A 13,579-nucleotide genomic window follows, 5' to 3' on the forward strand; every position below is an offset into this window, starting at 1 on the left:
CCGCTCGGACTTGCAGCAGAGACACGCCCCAGCGCTGACTGCTGGAACACGGAGGAGGACGCAGACACTGGTCCAGCAGTAAGCAGATTTCAGCCTCGGAGAACACCAGGAGTCCAGGTTGATACACTTTCCACCCAAAGTCCAAAAGACCTTTTTCTTTTGTTTTTTGCAACTGACACATTTAGAACAATTTGCACTGCGAGAAAACATTGACCTCCCCGCTTCCACAGTGTTACAGATTCAGCGAACGCACAGAGCATTAGCACCCCCCGGAGGGCACTCAGCCACAATCCTTATGTTCTTATGCCACACTGTCAAAGAAGAAGTGCTCAGATTAGCATGGCAAAAGCAGGGGTTCATGTTGAATAACAACAAGATTAACTTTGACCACGATTACCACCCGGAGATCCTGGCTATGAGGAAGGAGTACACGGAGATTTGGAAGGATCTATGGTTCCGCACCCTGTATCCTGCACGGCTGAAAGTGTTTCATGACGACGCACCTAAAACCTACAACTCTGTTGAGGAGGCGAAGGCGGATCTTGCAAAGCGGGGGCTTAAGGCCCTCTTGCTCAGGTAGCTTAAGGGGTTTTCCTTCAAAATTTAAGGGAAGCAGTGCTGGGTTGCACTGCTGGAAGTGTTGTTAAAATATTATTGTTTGAGTTATCTACAATGCAGCTTGGTTGGTGCACACTGTATTGTTGTTCCAGTCAATTTTTGCGGGGGGGGGGGGGGGGGGGTGCTCTGTCTGTTACGGCCTATCATTTACTGTTTTTCCAGGTAATCTCATGTATAACTATACAGTTGCATGCAGAATAATACTTTGAGGCTGATTTCTTTCAATGTAAATGGGGTCTTAACCCCAGTTAAAAGATCTAAAATATTATCAAAGCTAAGAAAAGAAAGGGCACAGATTGCTCTACTCCAAGAGACACACTTGAATCAGACAGAGCAAACTAAACTTAAAAGAATGGGGTTTAAGCATGTGTTTTCCTCCTCTGTTAAGTCTAGTCAAAAGAGGGGAGTGGCTACTCTCATCTCTAATACACTCAACTATGAACACATTTCAGAAATAAGGGATGAGGAAGGAAGATTTCTTAAGATAACTGGAGGAATTGAAGACACAGAGATTACAATCCTAAATGTATATGCCCCTCCTGGGAGCAACTGGTTATTCTACAGAAGTATTTTTGATTTAATGCTTGACTCTCAGGGACTGATAATTTGCGAGGTGAGCTTTTAATATTAGACTTAATCCTCAGCTAGACTCCTCCATTGTACCAACCCAAAGTAACCCTCTCACAAGGAAAGTTAATATGTATCTTGAGGAGTTGGGCATAGTCGATGTGTGACGAGAACAACACCCTTCTACCAAGGATTATACCTTTTACTCATGCCCAAACACAGTTTATACTAGGATTGATTATTTTTTTATGTTTAAGGCAGATAAATTTAAAGTTAAATATTGTGACATATTAACGAGGGATTTATCGGACCATAGCCCCATTTCAATCTCTTTACTTATGGCCGGGAAGAAACGCAATACTCTCTGGAAATTTAATTCACATATACTAAATGATCCAACTATTGTTTCCAGGATAAGAGAGGATATTAATGAGTACCTAAAAATTAATGACATAAGGGAGGTCTCCCCAATCATCTTATGGGATGCATTAAAGGCGGTGTTGAGGGGGAAAATTATCTCCACCACCTCCTTCCTTAAAAAAACAAAAAGACAAAAATTAATCGACTTACAAGGAAAATTAAGAAAGAAACTACAAGAAGATATTAATAGTCCTTTCTATAGCTTTACTCTCGCCCACTGGCTTCTGAGGAGACCTTAATCGATTCATTTCTTAGCTCCTTGGACCTGCCCTTTCTTTCAGATCAACAAAGTGACGCTCTAAGTAAACCAGTCTCTACTGAGGAAATAAATGTAGCCATTTCTAGATTAAAAAGTAAGAAGGCGGTGGGGGCAGATGGTTACTGTTCTCAATTTTACCGCACCTTTAGGGCTGATCTAGTGCCACTCTTACACAAAACTTTTAACTGGATTGTACAAAAGGGAGCCCCCCCCCCCTTCCTGGAGAGAGGCGATCATCTCTATAATTCCCAAGGAGGGAAAAGATGTTCAGGAGTGTGGGAACTACTGCCCAATTAGTGTTCTCAATCTAGACTATAAATTGTTCACTTTTATTCTTACACGGAGACTGGAAATATTACTACGTGACATTATTGATACTGATCAGACTGGGTTTATTCATCATAGACAAACCTCAGATAATATAAGAAGAATATTGCACATTTTAAACCATTTACATAAAGATAAAATAAAATCCATCCTTGTTAACTTTAGACGCCGAGAAAGCCTTTGACTCGGTCAGATGGTCCTTCCTATACAAGGTTTTGAGGAAGTTTGGATTTCAGGATAGTTTTATTAAATAATTCGAGCTCTCTATAACAAGCCCTCAGCCCATATTAAAGTTAATGGGGAGATAGTTTTATTAAATAATTCGAGCTCTCTATAACAAGCCCTCAGCCCATATTAAAGTTAATGGGGACCTTTCAGCCTCTTTTGTCCTGGAATGAGGTTTTAGACAAGGCCGCCCACTCTCCCCCCTTCTATCTGATTCATTTATAGAGTCAATAGGCCAATTGATAAAACAGAGTCCAAGTATTAAAGAAATTGCAATGGCGGGAACAGTCCACAAGGTTGTTCGCAGATGACATTTTGGTTTGCCTGGGTGACCCTGAGAGGTCTTTTCCTGATCTTATGGCTACAATGTCTAAATTACCTGGATATAAAGTTAATATTTCAAAAACACAAGTGATGACTGTCAACTACAATCCCTCTGCAATTTTGATGAATACAATTTAATTTAAACTGGGAGAATGATGAAATTAAATAATTGGGGATAAATTTAACTACAGACCTTACGGGTCTATTCAGGGTGAACTACGTTCCACTATCTCAAAGGATAAAAGAAGATCTACATAGATGGGCTCTGGCGCCCTTCTTGTGCTTGAGCTCAAGAATGAGTGTAATTAAAATGAATATCCTCCCGCGTCTGTTCTACCTGTTCAGGAATCTACCAATTGAGGTCCCTGACACTCAATTTGATTAGTGGGACAAATGGTTCTCTAGATTTATTTGGCAGGGCAAAAAACCAAGAATTAGGTACCTGACTCTTCAACTGGCTAAGGAGTTTTGGCCCCCCTCGCATGAAAAATTATTATTTTGCTTCCCAAGTAGTCCCACTGCTTTATTGGTGTAATGAATCTTACCAGGCAAGGTGGAAGGAGACAGAGTTTGACTTTTCTAAACAGTTCCCTATCCATGCTGCTTTAGCTGATGGGGGTCTGATGTGTTGCCTTGAGGAAGTGGGAAACCCCTGGTTAACTCACACTCTTCGGGTTTGGATGAAGGTGATTAACAACTGTGGAATCCATAAAATGATAAGACTGTTTAGATGGGTGGCCTATGACTCAGATTTTATTCAAAACAGAGGCGATTCCTGTTTTAAACTGTGGTCTTACATCTTATCTCTCACTTACACAAAGGAGTTCTATACATTGTTTTGAATTTCTACAGGAAAACATGGTTTCAAACGGAGTGACCTACACATATTTTTTCAAGTAAGATCATATATTGAACATGAATGTAAATTAGGGTGACCAGATTGTCCCACTTTGTGACCCAAATTGAGATGGTTTCTGGCATTGTTATTAACAGTCAGACTTCAGTGTTGAAATGCATGTTTTAAAAAATGCGTGTTTTAACCACAGGTTTTTAAAACTGAAGCCTGACTGTTAATAACAGCTCCAGAAAACATCTCAATTTTGGGCACAAAGTGGGACATCTGGTCACCCTAATGTAAATTAGCAGATTTCTCTGAGGTAGAGTCAAAGTTTTTCCTCATTATTAAATCTGCCTTCTCAGTGACTCCTTCCAAAACCATCTCCAGTCTATACACTGCTCTATCTCTGGCTAACAACAACAACAACACCTTTTATGTGAAAGAAAAATGGGAAAGGGAAGCAGATATTAAGCTACATGAGGCAACCTGGAATGCGATATGGAAATTCCAATGGACAACATCCAACTCTATGGATTGGAGGGAGCACTTCTGGAAGAACGTTATCTGGTTCTTTAAGACACCTTGCCAGGAGAAATATAAAGACACTAGCATGACCTGTTGGAGACAGAGTGGTTCAACAGAGGCTAACCACTACCATATATTTTGGAAGTGTCAAAAGTTGAACTTATTTTGGAGAGAGGTCAGTGACCCCTTAAGTAAAGTTTTTAATATTCAAATACCTTTAAATTTTGAATCCCTTTACCTGGGGTACACTCCATTTATAAAAAACAAGAAGCAATATAAAATTTCTACAAATTCTTCTGGTGGCAAGTAAAAAAAATCTATTACCTGGAAATGGCGAAGTCAAAATCACACTACACTGGAGGACTGGGTGGGCATCATTCTGAAAATTTTCAAGATGGAGAAGCTGACCTCATTCTACCATATTTGGAAGAACTGGCTTGAATTCATAACCCCTATGAGAGCAGATACACACTGGTACTGCAACCCACCAAAAAGTGTATGATTACAGTTATTTTATTCTATTTACTGTATTTTTTTTTCTCTCTCTCATGGTGGCAGTGCCTGGCAGAGCACCCCATTTGTTGTTCTTGTATACAAGGTCTGTCAATAAAGTATAGGTCCTTTTTATTTTTTTCAAAAACTATATGGATTTCATTCATATGTTTTTACGTCAGACATGCTTGAACTCTCGTGCGCATGCGTGAGTTTTTCCACGCCTGTCGGTGACGTCATTCGCCTGTGAGCACTCCTTGTGGGAGGAGTCGTCCAGCCCCTCGTCGGAATTCCTTTGTCTGAGAAGTTGCTGAGAGATTGGCGCTTTGTTTGATCAAAATTTTTTCTAAACCTGTGAGGCACATCGAAGTGGACACAGTTCGAAAAATTCAGCTGGTTTTCGGTGAACATTTTAACGGCTGATGAGAGATTTTGAGGTGATACTGTCGCTTTAAGGACTTCCCACGGAGCGGGACGTCGCGCAGCGCTCCCAGGCGCCGTCGTCAGCCTGTTTCAAGCTGAAAACCTCCACATTTCAGGCTCTATTGATCCTGGACGTCATGAGAGAACAGAGAAGTTTCAGAAAAAGTCGGTTTCAGCATTTTATCCGGATATTCCACTGTTAAAAGGAGATTTTTTTAATGAAAGACGTGCGGACGGATTGCAGCGTCGGCTCGCAGCTGCCGCGACGCTCCGCCACAGGAAAAACACCTCTGTTGGAAGCCTTAAGGACAAGTTGGAACATGCCCAACTGTTAAACAATTTCTCATATACTCACTCCACTGAAAGCCATCCAAAGCCGCCTGGATTTTACAAATGGTTATCAACACGGAGGTGTTTTTCCTGACCCGTCCGCACGTCTTTCATTACAAAAATCTCCTTTAACAGTGGAATATCCGGATAAAATGCTGAAACCGACTTCTTCTGAAACTTCTCTGTTCTCTCACGACGTCCTGGATCAATAGATCCTGAAATGTGGAGGTTTTCAGCTTGAAACAGGCTGACAACGGCGCCTGGGAGCGCTGCGCGACGTCCCGCTCCGTGGGAAGTCCTTAAAGCGACAATATCACCTCAAAATCTCTCATCAGCCGTTAAAATTTTTACCGAAAACCAGCTTAATTTTTCGAACCGTGTCCACTTCGATGTGCCTCACAGGTTTAGAAAAAATTTTGATCAAACAAAGCGCCAGTCTCTCAGCAACTTCTCAGACAAAGGAATTCCTACGAGGGGCTGGACGACTCCTCCCACAAGGAGTGCTCACAGGCGAATGACGTCACCGACAGGCGTGGAAAAACTCACGCATGCGCACGAGGGTTCAAGCATGTCTGACGTAAAAACATATGAATGAAATCCATATAGTTTTTGAAAAATAAAAAGGACCTATAGTTTATTGACAGCCCTCGTATAGTTTAAGTTGTTGAATTGCGTAAGGGTTGGGTTGTGTGCTTGAGAACAAGACTGTTTACGATTTTCCATGTGAAATATGTTTCCTCTTCTTGGATTTCTCCCTTTTTGATCCCTGGTTTCTGTTTTCGAATGCGTGATGAGCTGCTGGCCTGCAATACTGGGGTGAAGGGACATTCTCAAAGAGACCTGGACTCACCTGGAGGGATATTGAGCACACTCTCCAGTCTTTTCATTAAAAAAAGAGAAAGGGAATGCATCTGTGTACAGTGAGGAAAATAAGTATTTGAACACCCTGCGATTTTGCAAGTTCTCCCACTTAGAAATCATGGAGGGGTCTGAAATTTTCATCTTAGGTGCATGTCCACTGTGAGAGACATAATCTAAAAAAAATCCGGAAATCACAATGTATGATTTTTTTAATCATTTATTTGTATGTTACTGCTGCAAATAAGTATTTGAACACCTACCAACCAGCAAGAATTCTGTCTCTCACAGACCTGTTAATTTTTCTTTAAGAAGCCCTCTTATTCTGCACTCTTTACCTGTATTAATTGCACCTGTTTGAACTTGTTACCTGTATAAAAGACACCTGTTCACACACTCAATCAACCACACTCCAACCTGTCCACCATAGCCAAGACCAAAGAGCTGTCTAAGGACACCAGGGACAAAACTGTAGACCTGCACAAGGCTGAGATGGACTACAGGACAACAGGCAAGCAGCTTGGTAGAAGACAACAACTGTTATGATTATTTATTAGAAAGTGGAAGAAACACAAGATGACTGTCAGTCTCCCTCGGTCTGGGATTCCATGCAAGATCTCACTTTGTGGGGTAAGGATGATTCTGAGAAAGCTGAGAACTACACAGGTCTCTTCAGGTCAATGACCTGAAGAGAGCTGAGACCACAGTCACATAGATTACGAGGTCTGTTAGAAAAGTATCCGACCTTTTTATTTTTTGCAAAAACCATATGGATTTGAATCACGTGTGATTGCATCAGCCAAGCTTGAACCTTCGTGCGCATAAGTGAGTTTTTTCACGCCTGTCGGTTGCGTCATTTGCCTGCGGGCAGGCTTTGAGTGAGCACTGGTCCTCCCCCCTCGTCGGATTTTCATTGTGTGGAAAATGTCTGAATGGCTGGAGAAGCGCTGCATCAAATTTTTCCAGAAACTGTGAGAGACATCCAGGTGGACACCATTTGGAAAATTCAGACGGCTTTCAGGGACGATTTTATGGGCATCACACAGATTAAGGAGTGTTACAGCCGGTTTAAAGGCGGCGCACAATGGCGGAGGGCGCGCCGCGCTCCGAGCAGCGATCGACAGGCTGAAACGACCAGATCATTTCCAAACTGAACGCTGTGTTGATCCGGGACGTCATCTGACTACCAGAGAAATGGCAGAAAAGGTGGACATCAGCACTTTTCTGGCACATTCCACTTTTAAAGGAGATTCTGTCATGAAAACAGGAATTCGCCACGGAGCCGCTAATGGCGCGGAACGAAAGCACCTCCGTGTTGGTCTCACAGGACATGTGACTTGCCCAGATCTTCGACAATTTCGCGGATACTCACTCGACTGAAAAGCCACCCAAAGCCGTCTGAATCTTCCGAATGGTGGAAGAGCTGGGCATGTCCCGTGAGACTTCCAACACAGAGGTGCTTTTTGTTCTGCGCCATTACGCGGCTCCATCCTGATGCGCGAATTCTGCCGCACGTCTTTCATTACAAAATCTCCTGTAACAGTGTAATGTGCCGAAAAAGTGCTATGTCCACCTCTCTTGCCATTTCTCTGGTAGTCAGACGACGTCCCGGATCAACACAGCCTTCACTTTGGAAATGATCTGGTTGTTTCAGCCTGTCGATGGCCACTCGAAGCGCGGCGCGCCCTCAGCCGCTGTGGGCCATCTTTAATCTGGTTGTAATGCTCCTTAATCTGTGTGATGCCCATAAGATCTTCACCGAAAACCATCTGAATTTTCTGAATGGTTTCCACCTGGCTGTCTCTCACAGTTTCTGAAAAAATTTTGATGCAGCAAAGCGGCAGTCGCTCATCCATTTTCCTGACAATCAAAATCTGCCGAGGGGGCTGGACCACTCCTCCCACAAAGCGTGCTCACAGGCGAATGATGCAACCGACAGGCGTGAAAAAAACTCATGCATGCGCACGAAGGTTCAAGCTTGGCTCATGCAAGCACACGTGATTCAAATCCATATGGTTTTTGCAAAAAATAAAAAGGTCGGATACTTTTCTAACAGACCTCATACATTAGTAACACATGATGCTGTCATGGTTTAAAATCCTGCAGGGCAGCAAGGTCCCCCTGCTCAAGCCAGCACATGTCCAGGCCTGTTTGAAGTTCACTAGTGACCATCTGGATGATCCAGAGGAGGCATGGGAGAAGGTCATGTGGTCAGATGAGACCAAAATAAAGCGTTTTGGAATCAACTCCACTTAGCATGTTTAGAGGATGAGAACAACCCCAAGAAAACCATCCCAACCATGAAGCATGGGGGTGGAAACATCATACTCTGGGGGTGCTCTTCTGCAAAGCGGACAGGACAACTGAACCGTATTGAAGGGAGGATGGATGGGGTCATGTATTGTGAGATTTTGGCAAACAACCTCCTTCCCTCTGTAAGAGCATTGAAGATGGGTCATGGCTGGGTCTTCCAGCATGACAATGACACACACAGCCAGGGCAACTAAGGAGGGGCTCCGTAAGAAGCATTTCAAGGTCCTGGAGTGGCCTGGCCAGTCTCCAGACCTGAACTCAATAGAAAATCTTTGGAGGGAGCTGAAACTCCAAACCTGAAAGATTTGGAGATGACCTGTATGGAGGAGTGGACCAAAATCCCTGCTGCAATGTGTGAAAACTTGGTCAAGAACTACAGGAAATGTTTGACCTCTGTAATTGCAAACAAAGGCTACTGTACCAAATATTAACACTGATTTTCACAGGTGTTCAAATACTTATTTGCAACAGTAACATACAAATAAATTATATAAAAAAAAATCATACATTGTGATTTCCGTATTTTTTTTGTTTTTAGATTATGTCTCTCACAGTGGACGTGCACTTAAGATGAAAATTTCAGACCCCTCCATGGTTTCTAAGTTTGAGAAATTGCAAAATCATAGGGTGTTCAAATACTTATTTTCCTCACTGTATATGATTTATGCTTTTATATCTGCCCTTTCTTAATAAATATAAAAAAAAAAAACAATATGCACCAACACCAATAAAATTGCTGCAAAAACAAGGCATTAGGGGAAAAATACAACTAGACAGGCATTGAAATGGATGATCTGTACAAAAGTCTGATATACATGTCTTTGGTGTCACTGCCAAGTCTCCAGGACTACTGGAAACAAAGTAATGTTTTGTCTGTGCCCTTTCCAGCAAAAGTAATATATGTATATGGATATTCTGCAACATCCAGCTAAGTGATCCATGAGGATGTAGAAAATGATAGAAAAAAAGGGAACAGCAGGTGATGACAAACTGTTCAGAATCAGGCGTCTTTATGATGACATCCTCAATGCCTGCCAGGCTTATTACCACCCGAGGAGGAAACTGGCAGTGGATGAAAGCATGGTGGTGGCAAAGGCAAAAACTGTAATGATTCAATATTTGAAGGACAAGCCAACAAAAAGGGGCATTAAACTTTTTGTGTTGGTTGTTGCAAGTAATGGCTACACACTCAAGTTCAAGTTCAAGACCACAAATGAGCATGGGCTGTCATACGATGTGGTCATAAACCTGATCCAACCATCCTCACTTGGTACTGGTACCACATTTACATGGACAATTATTACATGAGTCCCAAACTGTTCATGGACCTGGCTAACATGAAGTTTGGGGCATGTGGTACATACAGGGAGAACAGATGAGGATGCCCCAGAGAGAGGGCAAATGGTCTCATAAAAAAAAATATCTGAAAGAGGATCTATAAGATTGATAAGAGAGGGGCCTCTTGTGTTTGTAAAGTGAATGGACACACGGGAGGTGTCTGTGTGCACCACCATCCATCATGCGTTTTCGGGTGAGACAGTGTGGAGAAGTGTGAAGGATGGACACTGGACGGTGAAAGACATTCCCTGTCCTACCCCAGTGTTGGCTTATAATAAAAACATGGGTGGAGTCAACCTATCTGACCAGCTCATCCAGTACTACCACACCCATCCGAAAACTGCACACTGGTACAGGAGTGTTGCTGCACTTCCTTACACTGCAACCACAAATGCATTCATCTCGCATCGTAAGATCAGCAGTATCAAGCAAGTGCAGCCCATGACACACAAGGACTTTATGGTGGAGCTGGTGTGTCAACTGTGTGGCACAGACAAAACAGGTGTCCCACAGAACAGGAGCCAGAACCACGTTCCTGTGCCAATTGTGACAGGCACAGATCCAGGTGCCAACAGTGCCTTCAGGTGGACACGAGGAGTGACACACCATGGAAGTGTCACACCTATGATGTGCCCCTCTGTGTTGTGTTGGACAGGAATTGTTTTTTGAGTGGCACTTTAGCATGTCCTGCACTACATTGTACAGTGGGGCAAAAAAGTATTTAATCAGCCCCTGATTGTGCAACTTCTCCTACTTAGAAAGATGAGAGAGGTCTATAATTTTTCAACATAGGTACACTTCAACTAAGAGACAAAATGAGAAAAAAAATAATTAAGGAAATCACACTGTAGAATTTTTAAAGAATTTATTTGTAAATTATGGTGGAAAATAAGTATTTGGTCACCCACAAACAAGCAAGATTTCTGGCTCTCACAGACCTGTAACTTCTTTAAGAAGCTCTTCTGTCCTCCACCTGTTACCTCTATTAATGGCATCTGTTGGAACTCGTTATCTGTATAAGACAACTGTCCACAGCCTCAAACAGTCAGACTCCAAACTCAACCATGGCCAAGACCAAAGAGCTGTCGAGGACACCAGGAAGAACATTGTAGACCTGCACCAGTCTGGGAAGAGTGAATCTACAATAGGCAAGGAGGTTGGTGTGAATAAATCAACTGTGGGAGCAATTGTAAGAAAATGGAAGACATACACAACCATTAATAATCTCCCTCAATCTGGGGCTCCACGCAAGATGTTATCCTGTGGGGTCAAAATTATCATGAAAATGAACAAAAATCCCAGAACTACACGGAGGGACCTGATGAATGACCTGCAGAGAGCTGGGACCAAAGTAACAAAAGGTACACACTACGCAGAGAGGGACTCAAATCCTGCAGTGCCAGGCGTGTCCCCCTGTTTAAGCCAGTACGTGTCCAGGCCCGTCTGAAGTTTGCCAGAGAGCTTATGGATGATCCAGAAGAGGATTGGGAGATTGTGTGGTCAGATGAAACCAAAATAGAATATTCTGGTAAAAACTCAACTCGTCGTGTTTGGAAGAAGAATTCTGAGTTGCATTCAAAGAACACTATACCTACTGTGAAGCATGGGGGTGGAAACATCATGCTTTGGGGCTGTTTTTCTGCAAAGGGAATGACTGATCCGTGTTAAGGGAATGAAACCTGTCCATGTATCATGAGATTTTAAGGCAAAACCTCCTTCCATCAGTGAGAGCATTGAAGATGCAACGTGGCTGGGTCTTCCAGCATGACAATGATCCCAAACACACCGGCAACGAAGGAGTGGCTCCATAAAAAGCATTTCAAGGTCTTGGAGTGGCCTAGCCAGTCTCCAGACCTCAAACCCATAGACAAATATGTTGAGGGAGTTGAAAGTCCATGTTGCCCAGCGACATCCCCAAAACATCACTGCTCTAGAGGAGATCTGCATGGAGGAATGGACCAAAATACCACCTACAGTGTGTGCAAACCTGGTGAAGACTTAAAGAAAATGTTTGACCTCTGTCATTGCCGACAAAGATTATGTTACAAAGTATTGAGTTTAACTTTTGTTATTGACCAAATACTTATTTTCCACCATAATTTACAAATAAATTCTTTAAAAATCCTACAATGTGATTTCCTTGAATTTTTTTCTCATTTTGTCTCTCATAGTTGAAGTGTACCTTTGATGAAAATTACAGACCTCTCATCTTTCTAAGTAGGGTAACCCCATAAAAAAATTACCTGGAAAATTTCCCCACTGTTTTGTTTTTCTATTGTTCTATTGTTAATCCATTTATGAGGGAAACTATCAAACTTTAACCAGAAACTTCACTGATCAAGTCAAAATCATTTCATTTAATCAAAAGTGATTATCCCCTGCATTATTTTTGTAATTAATACTTTATCATTTTAAACAAGCAACTTTTAAATTGCTGGTTTTCCTGAAAACACCAACACCTGTGTATATGCATACATACATTATATATTGCGATATTTATTAATATTCGTGCAAAATCAGTTCGACCTTTCTACCATTTTGTGATCTTATGAAATATTTCAACATAATTTTTAACTACAGGCCATAATTTAAAAAAAATAAAAAGATGCTTGAAACATTTTAGTTTCTAATGCGTGTATACATATGAATAGAACTTAAGTTGACGTCCCTCGTTTTAAAAATATTTTTCTGTTGTTCGACTACTCGTTTCATTATAGCTGCTAAAGGTCAATTCCCATTGAAATCTTAAAGTTTTCCTAAAAACAACAACAAAAAACAGTTATGAGCTCCCCCCACTCGGATACACACACACATACACGACACTTCCTAATGGATTTTCCACTTTTGACGTCGGTGTCAGGCGACCTGACAAACCAAACAGCGTTAAAGCCAACAGGGAAAAATTGGTGTTTTTGGTTGTACAGGTGGGAACATTGACAAGTTCAGGAGGCCGAATTGTGAAGTGTCTCCTGTTGAGTGGTAAATAGTGTAAACATAGTTTGTTACTGTGTGTAAAGATTGATAAGACCAACGAAAGTGTAAATGATGAAAATTTAGCGCGAAGTTCGACGTCGTTTGGTTCGAAGACGGGGAGCTCAACTCGACAAAACACCGGCACCGTTCCGTGTCTGTCCACAAAGTTTGGCAATACACAAAGTAACGAAATGACAGGATGCCTACCTCAGTTTAGAGTCAGAAAACACGACGTGACAACTCGGTGTTCGGTGGAAAAAGTCCAGCTCAGTCCTTCACCTCGAAAAGACGCCAAACCGGTTTGACCAAAACAAGAAAAAAGATTCTCATTCACAAAAACTCCTCTCTTGTTTCAGGAAACGCTTCTTCTCAAACAATAACGAAGACACCGGGTCTAAATTTCACTTTTTCTTCCGCTAAGACTAGACACCTGGGAAAGAAAACAAAAATGCGCGTCATCAGCACACCTGCGCTCCATGCATGTGGGCGTGGCCTCAGCGGATAAACAAAGTCACCGCTTCAAATCCGCTGTTTTTTTACGTCAAAATTAAGTTTCTGAGGAACTGGAGTAACGTGAGTGTTTGTCATTTTGTTTTTCCCCCCGAAAAGTAACTGTTGGCAGAGTTTAGAAAGACAAACTCTCCTAAAGATTCATTTATTCAGTGAGATTTAAAAAAAACAAAAACTGAACCACTTTTTTTTAACCCATATACATTTAGTTCTTATCCTTACAACTCAAGAACACCCTC

At 42.0% G+C, this 13,579-nt stretch overlaps 1 protein-coding gene across 1 annotated transcript in view; it reads right to left on the bottom strand.

Moving 5' to 3' along the window:
• LOC117505066 overlaps positions 1-13,298 on the bottom strand; it is a 59,078-nt gene extending 45,780 nt beyond the window's left edge. Inside the window, 1 exon segment of the mRNA XM_034164590.1 lies at positions 13,038-13,298. The gene's annotated coding sequence lies outside the window, so the exon portion shown is untranslated.
• Between the last annotated feature and the right edge of the window lie 281 nt (positions 13,299-13,579).

This window comes from Thalassophryne amazonica, chromosome 23 (genome assembly GCF_902500255.1).
Source record: "Thalassophryne amazonica chromosome 23, fThaAma1.1, whole genome shotgun sequence".
Lineage (NCBI taxonomy): Eukaryota > Metazoa > Chordata > Actinopteri > Batrachoidiformes > Batrachoididae > Thalassophryne > Thalassophryne amazonica.